General features: G+C 40.5%; 1 protein-coding gene across 5 annotated transcripts in view; it reads left to right on the top strand.

Moving 5' to 3' along the window:
• The window catches only part of KCNAB1 (potassium voltage-gated channel, shaker-related subfamily, beta member 1), a 650,886-nt gene that overhangs the window by 459,231 nt on the left and 182,236 nt on the right, over nt 1–9,419 (top strand). The gene's annotated exons all lie outside the window — the stretch shown is intronic.

Here is a 9,419-nt window from a genome sequence, read left to right as displayed (position 1 = left end):
TGAGTCTTCCTCTAATCCTGATGCCACATTTTTCTTCAAGTAATCCAGCTTCTGAATTATTTACTCAGTATACAGATTGAATAAATATATTGGAAGAATACAACCCTGGTGTACACCTTTCTAGATTTTAAACCATTGAGTATCCCATTATTCTGTTTAAACAACTGTCTCTTGGTTTAAGTACAGGTTTGAACTGCTTACGTTGTGGTTCACCGTCCAGTGCTGATCCCACAGCACCACACGAGGAGACTGTGGAACACTTCAATATTGCTTGAATTTGGTTTTTGGTTTTTTGGGTTTTTTTTTTCCAGTTCCCTCAGTTTGAGAAATACTGAGCATGTTCTTCCCTTTGGGTTTTCTAACTCCAAGTCTTTGCACATTTTATAATATTTGACTTTGTCTTTTTGCTTTGAAATTTTCTGTTCAGCACTTTCCTCATTTCTTCCATTTGCTTTAGCATTTCTATGCTGCAAAGCAAATTTCAGAATGTCTTCTGACTTCCATTTTGTTCTTTTTTTCCTTTCCTGTCTTCTTAATGACCTGTTGCTTTCTTCCTGTATGATGTTCTTGATGTCATACTACAGTTCTTTTGATTTTCAGTCATAGAGTCTAGTGCATCAAATCTGTTCTTGAGATGATCTCTAAATTCAGGTGGGAATATGTTCAAGTGCATATTTTGGCTGTTGTGAACTTGTTTTAATTTTATTCAGCTTCAGCCTGAACTGGCAAATGAGAAATTGATGGTCTGTTCTACAATCAGCCTCTGGTCTGGTTTTGACTGATATGTTGAGTTTTTCCTTCACCTCTTCCCACAGATGTAGTCAGTATGATTCTTGTGGGTTCTATCTTGTGAGGTCCATATGTATAATCATCTTTGATGTTGTTTAAAAAAGGTATTTGTAATGAATTGGTTTTGCACAATTCTATCATGCGATCTCCAGCATAATTTCTATCACCATATTTCTAAGGCCATACTTCCCAATTACTGATCCTTACTCTTTGTTTCCAGCCTTAGCATTCCAATCACCAGTAATTATCAATACATTTTTATTCCATGTTTGATCAATGTCTGACAAACGAAGTTGGTAGAACTCAATTTCATCATCACTGGCTTTACTAGCTTCTGTGTAAATTTGAATAATAGCTGTATTAACTGGTCTTCCTTGTAGGCGTAAGGACATTATCCTATCACAGACAGCATTGTACTTCAAGATAGATCTTGAAATGTTCTTTTTAATGATAAATGTCATGCTGCTCCTTTTGAACTTGTCATTCCCAGGATAGTAGACCATATGACTGTCAGATTCAAAATGATCAATACCAGTCCATTTCAGTTCACTAATGCCTAGGATATTGGTCATTATGCATTCCATCTAATTTTTGAGAACTTCTAATTTCTTAGATTCATACTTCGTACATTCCATGTTCCATTTACCAGTGGATGTTTGCAGCTGTTTCTCATCACTTTGAGTTGTGCCTCACCAACAAATGAAGGTTCTGAAAGCTTTACTGCATTTGTATCATCACAGGCAACTCTACTTTAAGGAAACAGCTCTTCCCCAGTCATATTTTGAGTGACTTCCAACCTGAGGGGTTCATCTTCCAGCACTGTATCTGACAATATTTTGGTGCTATCCAAAATGTTTTCTTCTTCCCACACTGTATCTGACAATATTCCACTGCTATTCATAAGTGTTTTCAATGGCTAAACATTCCAAAGTAGGCTGTCTCTCCTTCCTAGTCTTAGTCTGGAAGCTTTGCTGAAACCTGTCCACCATGATGATCCTGCTGATATTTAAAATACTGATGGCATTGCTTTCAGCATCACAGCAACATGCAAGCCACCACAGTATGACAGACAAGTGGTGGTGCTGCCCCAAAGCACTGAAAAATAGGTCTTTTTTTTTTTTTTAACAAAAAGACTGGCCACTCAGGACCCAAACAAGTTTTCTCAGGTTTTTTTTTTTTCTTTCTTCTTCCCACCAGTCTCCAGTCTACCACACTCTCTCTCTTCAATGTCTCTTTCCCCCACTCATCCTGACTCTGTAGGCATCTAGGAGAATATTTGCAAGACTAAGTTTTTTATTTAGGATATACTCACACATTCCATGATTTTTTTTCCTGGATTCAAAAGGTACATTGGTAGACAGCCTTCCCACCTCTTGCTAATAAATACAAGAAGCTCCTGGAGTTTACACAGTCACAAGGAGCCCATAGTGTGTCAGTGACATTGGGTGTGCCATATGGAATGACCACCCATGAAAATCAGGGTGCAGACGATGGTACGGTAAAGTGGTGGTGAGAATAGGCTGTGTGTGCCGGTAGAATCTGGGCCATTTTGGGTGTTTTCAGGGAGCTCACACAATAGATCTTGTACCAAATATTTGCTGAGACCTGGTTCTGGACTAAATCCCATCCTTCCCTGCCAATTATGTGTTGGAATCCTCATCTTTGTGCCTATGGATATTATGCCTATGCCTGTAGGGTTATGCTAATGAGATGATACTATGCAAAACACTTTTGACTGTGTGGGTCATGATAAACTGGATAACATTGCAAAGAATGAGTATTTCAGAATATTTAATTGTGCTTATGAGAAACCTGTGCATAGGCCAAGAGGCAGTGGTTATAACAGAACAAGGGGATACTTGTGTATCAAAATCAAGCGGTTCAAACTCAAAAAAGGTATACATCAAGATTATTATCCTTTCACCATATTTATTAAATCTGTATGCTGAGCAAATAATCTGAGAAGCTGAATCATGCAAATAATCTTAGAAGCCAGGACATGTTATCAGAAAGGACCAGTTCTTGGAGAAAGAATGTTTGGTGAAGTGGAGGGTCTGTGAAGAAGAGAAAAATCAAATGGACTGACATCAATGGGCTCAAATGTTAACAATTATGAGGATGGTAGAGGATCAGACTGTTTCGTTCTGTTGTGCATAAGGGCATTATGAGTCAGAACCAGTTCAATGGCACCTAACAACAATTAGATGATACCCAAGTCAAGTGGGTTCTAAGTCTAATTACTTCTGAGTTATAAGAAATGCAAAGTAGTCACAGATATGCACATACAGAGGAAAACTGATACCATGTGAGAACCATCTACAAGCCCAGGACTTCCAAGCAACCAAAGAACACTCAGGCTACTAACAAGGAAGGAGTTGACATGACCATGCTCCTGATTGGACTTTTAGCCTCTAGAATTGTGTGTGAAAGAGAAAAAAAGAGTTTTGTTCTTTGAAGACACCCACTTGTGATATTTGTGCTACAGTACAGAAGCATTAGGTAACCTCGACCTTATATAAATCAAAAAGAGCTTAAGATAACCTCTTCAGGAAATTTTCAGTCTTCTTTGAAGACAAAATAGGACTGCAGAAGCTAAATTACAATGCACGGCAGTTTAAGTGCAAGCATCTGGTATTGACAGAACATGACAAAGATCGTTGTAGGCTGGAGAGAAACCGTGAAGAAAAAGAGGTTATATACACCAAACAGGAGTAATAGTGAGGAGAGCTACAAAACCAAACCAGCCCAGGTTTGTTACTTTCAAAGATGAAAGTTATCCTCTATTACTTTCAAGGTTGAAGCATTAACAACCTACAAAGCAGTCAAACTCAATTTAAAGCAGGTCAAATGATTTCTGTATTATTTCTTGTTACTCTCCCATAACATCCAGTCATAGATGGTTTCACTTTTTCTTGGGTCACAGAGAGTCAAGCGATCCATCTTCCATAGAATGTTGTTGTTGTTGAGTGCCATTGAGTCAGTTACGACTCACAGTGACTCTGTATAGGGTTTCCCAGGAGCAGCTGGTGAGTTCGATTCATCAACCTTGAAGTTCAAACTGACTTTGCACCCTAGTGCTTATCCTGTTGTTGTTGTTAAGTGCCATCGAGTCGGTTCCGACCCATAGCGACCCTGTACAGGTTTTCCGAGGTTGTAAATCTTTATGGGAGTAGAAAGCCTCATCTTTTTCCTGCGGAGCGGCTGGTAGTTTCAAACCACTGACCTTAAGGTTCACAGCCTGATTCATAACCACTACACTACCAGAGCTCCTTAGTGCTTATCCTACAGCCCTCCAAATAATTGAAAGAGCCCCGAACCCTGTCCTTTCCCAGCCCCCAAATGTACCCCCATGCTGAGAGTTTCTGGGTTTTGGAACTGCCCTCGCTCCATGTGATACACTGTTATGTCCTTTCACCACCTCGTTGGCCATCCACTGACCACACCCAGTTCACAAATGCTCCTGTAAAAATAGGGGCATGGTGATGGCATTTGAGTCCTGGTGTGGCACTGTGGGATAAAGCACTGGACCACCAGGTTAGTTTGAACCACAAGGTTGGCAGTTCAAACTCACTAGCCACTCCTTGGAAACCATATTCAGGGTCATTATGAGTCTGAATCGACTCAACAGCACTGAACATCAGTGTCACAAGGCAGAAGAATGAAGTTCATTAGTCCAAGGCTAATTCCTATGGGGCTGAGGTCAGACATGCCTCCAGACTTCTCGACCAAATCTGGCATAGCACTCCCTATTTAGCTGGCTTTAATAATTCATTGCAATGATCACATAGAACTCAGCATACCCACAGTTATGGGGTTTCTTAGGGGAGTTTGAAAATTTCAATTTCAGGATTAGAAATGTTCAGGGCACACTTCTTTCAGTCAGAGTAACCTCTTCCCAATCCTGTACACAGGACTGTCTCTGGTTCTTGGACTCTCAGCTATGGACCCCTTCTTTAGTATTGTTACAAAGCTCTTTTAGCACTGTTGATAAATGCTGAAAGGCATTCATCTTGAGATCCATGGGTCATCAAACCTAGCTAGACCATTAAGGGACTTGCCAAATGAGCCTCCTGCCCAAAGGCGATCAGATTCACTTGTTTTGTGGTCCAGGAAGCCCATCACTGTGATGCTCTGGCTCTCAGTGATGTGGCCACTGCACCTTCTCCACAGCTGTCTGTCCCTGGGTTGAGGGGGTTCAGTACACAGGGAACTTGGGATTCAAAGCATACAGTCCACTCCTGGCTCATCTTGCTTAATGGTAGTGAGTTACCATATTCTTGCTTATGAGATGGCTCATTTTATACCCAGTTAGACTTCCAACTTTCTATAATCACAATTAGCCCTGCTAACAATCATTCACAAGTGAACGATAAAATACTATCAGCATTTTCCCCCAACTTGTCTTACTCAGACCCAACAAGAAAAAGTCACTTGGATTTACAAAGACTATGTATGACTAGAAAAGGCATTAAATAATTCACAGTATGGCAACTTTCTTAGGGGAATCCCATGGAACAGTTCCCTCCTTTGTTTTGGCAGCTTTGCAACACATTTCACTCATAATCCCTTTTCTCACCTCTTCTGCTATTAAGCCATGTCCTTTCCAGAACTGTACTGAAACAACTGAACTTTTTGAACCCTAAAGTAGAACTCTCTATTTATTTCTGTTAAATTCAGTTCATTGTCACAGCTTTTGACCTGTCTCCATCTTGATTCTGTCTCCAAAAGTAGTAGCTATGCCTCCCAGCCTTTCTCCTCCACTCATTTGATCCATATACCTGCAATGTTCCCATCCAGGCTCTCCTTTCCTAGGCCTTCCATAATAAAAGTGGGTGGTTTTAAAGAACAGAGATTTTTTTGTCTCATAGTTCCAGAAGCTAGAAGTTCAAATCTGGTTATTGGCCACATTGATTCCTTCTGAGAGTTCTGAAAAAGAACTATTCTGTTTCTCTCCTAGTTTGTAGTGATTACTGGCTATCCTTGGTATTCCTTGCTGCTGTAACTGTATCTTCACATCCCATAGACACCATATGCCTGTGTGTGACTCTGTGTCAGGTCTCCCTTTTATAACACACCACTCAGGAGGGATTAGGATGAACCCAACTTCAAGATGACCTCATCGATTTAGCTGATAACAACTACAAAGAAAACTCTATTTTCCCAAACAAGGTCACATCACAAGTTCAAGGAGTAGGATTTCAACATATCTTTTGTGGGGGCACAATTGAATCCCATAACCCAGGTAATTTGAAAATAAATGTGTAGAGGCAAGGTTAGGAAAACATTAAGGACTGAAGGAAAGTCATAAGACTTCAATTTGGGGCAAGAAGGAACTACAAAAAGATGCTGGAATGGAAGTGGGCTATTAGGTTTGGAATGCTATTGCTGCATGTCATCGAGTCAGTTCCAATTCACAGCAACCTTATATATGGAGTCCTGGTGTGGCACTGTAGGATAAACACTGGACCACAAGGTTAGTTTGAATTGCAAGATTGGCAGTTCAAACTCACCAGCCACCCCTTGGAAACCCTACCCCTTGGAAACCCTATCTATAAAGGGTCAATATTAGTGGGAAACAACTAGGTGGCACTTAACAACAACAACATAGAATTTCCCGGGAAGTAAATTCACTGGAGCAGAAGCCTCATCTTTCTTACTCAGAGCAGCTGGTGGATTCAAACTGCTGACCTTGCAGTTACCAGCCCAATGTATAACCCACTATTCTACCACGGCTCCTGCTAATAGAGGGATTTATTAAAGGTTTTGGAATTAGAATATAGTTACATCTCTCACATTAGAGTCCTCTTGGGTTAAGTTACTTACTTCTCTAAGATTCCAGTTCTTCAATAGCAAAATGATGAAAGCAATCCTGCTTTCCTAGATACCGCATAGGGCTACTGTAAGGATAAAATTAGATAATTTCTGTGAAAATTCCTTATAAACAGTATGGTACTATATATATGCTCATTGTTCTCTGTAATTGAGTAGTAGAACTGGAAGAAACTGTAGAGAACATCTCTTATCTAGCTTCTTCTCTTCAAACATATAGAAACTGGAGCTCAGGAAACCAAGTGGCTTGACATATCTACCAGTTAACTGTCTCTTGGCTCATCCCAACGCATTGCTCTCAAGTGATTCCAACACACTGTGACCACACAGGGCAAAGAAGAACTGCTCCCTAAGATTTCCAAGACTGTAAATCTTTACAGGAGCAGATAGCCTTTCTTTCTCCCAAGGGATGACTGGTGGGTTTGAGTCACCAACCTTGTGGTTAGCTGCCCAAAGCTAGAGTTCCTTTCTTAACTCACAGTCATTTGCCAGTTTGCTATAAGTCACGATAACTTGTCTAACAAGAACCCTGTCGTCTCCTGAGTGTGATTCTACTTCTTTCTATTATGTCCAAATCCTACCAACATAATCTGTGGGACCACAGGTACCCAAAAATGATTCCCATATTGACGAGAGACAGAAACTTGTGATACTGAACACAAACATGCCACTGGTGACAAAAGGCATTCCTGGTAAAAAGAATCTGCCCTAGCTCCTTGAAAAGGCAGAGTTCATTGTAAAATATAAGAGGTGATAAGGTCTTACCACTGGGAGTATTTTCCACAATAAAAATAGAAAAATAAAAATCATTCCGTTGTAAAACAATCTGTAATCATCTACTAAAGTTTTATCAATTACTGCGTTATCTTCTCAGCCATAATTCTCCTTCAGTCTTTTGACCCTCTTTCAGCCAACTCAGTTATCAGCATTGTCTTTTAGTGTCTACACTCCACAGAGACAGCACAACACCCTCATGCACCTACTCGATAAGCAGAGCCCCCTATGTGGTGGCCACAATTCCAAGCATCTGGTAGTCTAGATAAATCCAAAATTAACTCTTCACATAATTCCCAAATGTGAGCTTTTTATTTGTTTTCAATGTTTCCCTCAGGGAAAATTAAGTTATCTCTCAGTGTCATAAGAAGGAGAAAACCCAGAAAGCTGGATGTGTTGTTATTGGATTCCGATTCATTGTAACCCCAGGAGACAGAGTTGGTGTTGGTGTTAAGTGCCAAGCAGTTGGTTCCGACTCATAGTGACCCTGTATAAGGATTCTGAGGAGTGACTGGTGAGTTTGAACCACTGATCTTGTGGTTCAAACAGACCTTATGGTCCAGTGCTTATCCAAATTTTGAATTTGAACTGGGTTTGAACTGCTGACCTTATAGTTCCTTATGGTTCCTACAGTGGCAGGATACCTGAGGTGGAATTGCAAATTCTCAACAATGGTGGAGCTGGAATGACTGGCTACAAAGCCCTGGCTTTCAGGAATTGTATAACTCTGCGGTCTTCAAATTTAACAGCAGCTGTGCCCAGGTGTCTGCCAAAGGCATCTATCTACCCTAGCTTAGGCTCTGAAACATTCTTCCTTAAACTGCTGAAATCACCTCTTAATTAATTTGCCTCCTTCCAATCACTGCCTCCTCCAATCCATCCTCTACATAGCTGTCAGTATCTTTCTGAGATGCAAATTGGATCTTTTATCCTTGCTCAAATACTTTCATAGCTCTTTATCAACCACAAGTTATAATCAAATTAATTACATATGGCCTCAGGCCCTTCTCATTCTAATTCCAGTCAACCATTCTAACTGTATTTCAAGGTCTCTAGCTCCACTCTGACCTACTGTACATTAGGCAACTATATGGCATGCCTTATTGAAATGTGGCTCTCTACTCAAGCTAGTTCTTTGCTTGGGACACTTCCCTCCACATCTTCACCTGGTGAATAATTTACTTTCCCCTCAAATCTCAATTCAAATCTTTCCTTCCTTGGAAGCCCCTTTTAAACACCTTTAAGCAGAGTTCCTCGTCAACTTCCCTGCTTTCTTCCCACCTCTTCCTTATCGCTATGTTGTTGTTGTTGTTGTTAAGTGCCATCGAGTCGGGTCCGACCCATAGCGACCCTGTACAGGGTTTCCGAGAGTGTAAATCCTTACAGGAGTAGAAAGCCTCATATTCATTTATTAGGCCTGCAGTAAGAAATTACCACATACAGAAAGGCTCAACACAACAGGAATTTATTCTCTCACATTCTGGAAGCTTATAAACCCAAAAACAATGTGCTCGGCAAGACCATGCTCTCCCGGAAGACTCTAGGGAAGAGACAGACCCCTTACTGCCTCTTTCTAGCTTCTGGTGATTTCTGGCAATCCTTGGCGCTTCTTGGCAGGTGGCTGCTTCACTCCTCTTTCTTAATGTGGTTGTCTTTTTTCTTTGTGATGGTGTGTTCTCTTTTCTTATAAGGACATTAGGCATTTTGGATTTAAGGACCATCATAAACAAGTATAACCTTATTTTAAGTTAACAAATTACATCTGCAAAGGCCCTATTTCCAAATAAATCACCTTCTGAGGTTCGAAGTAGACATGAGTTCTAGAGGACACTATTCACCATGTCATAGAATAAGTCTTGTCAACTTATCCTCCTTGCCCCCATACCTCCAGAACCCAATACAGTGACACCCAAGGACTGCTCAGTAAATCTCCATGATTGCCCAGAAGGAAACTTCTTGTTTTTTCTTTTTCTTAAATGATTTATTGTGAATTATGTGATAGTTTACATGGGAGAACATTGGTTTTA

This window comes from Chrysochloris asiatica, unplaced genomic scaffold (genome assembly GCF_000296735.1).
Source record: "Chrysochloris asiatica unplaced genomic scaffold, ChrAsi1.0 scaffold00113, whole genome shotgun sequence".
Classification (NCBI taxonomy): Eukaryota; Metazoa; Chordata; class Mammalia; order Afrosoricida; family Chrysochloridae; genus Chrysochloris; species Chrysochloris asiatica.
The sequence above is the reverse complement of the archived record's forward strand: the minus strand, read 5'-3'. Positions and strand labels throughout refer to the sequence as shown.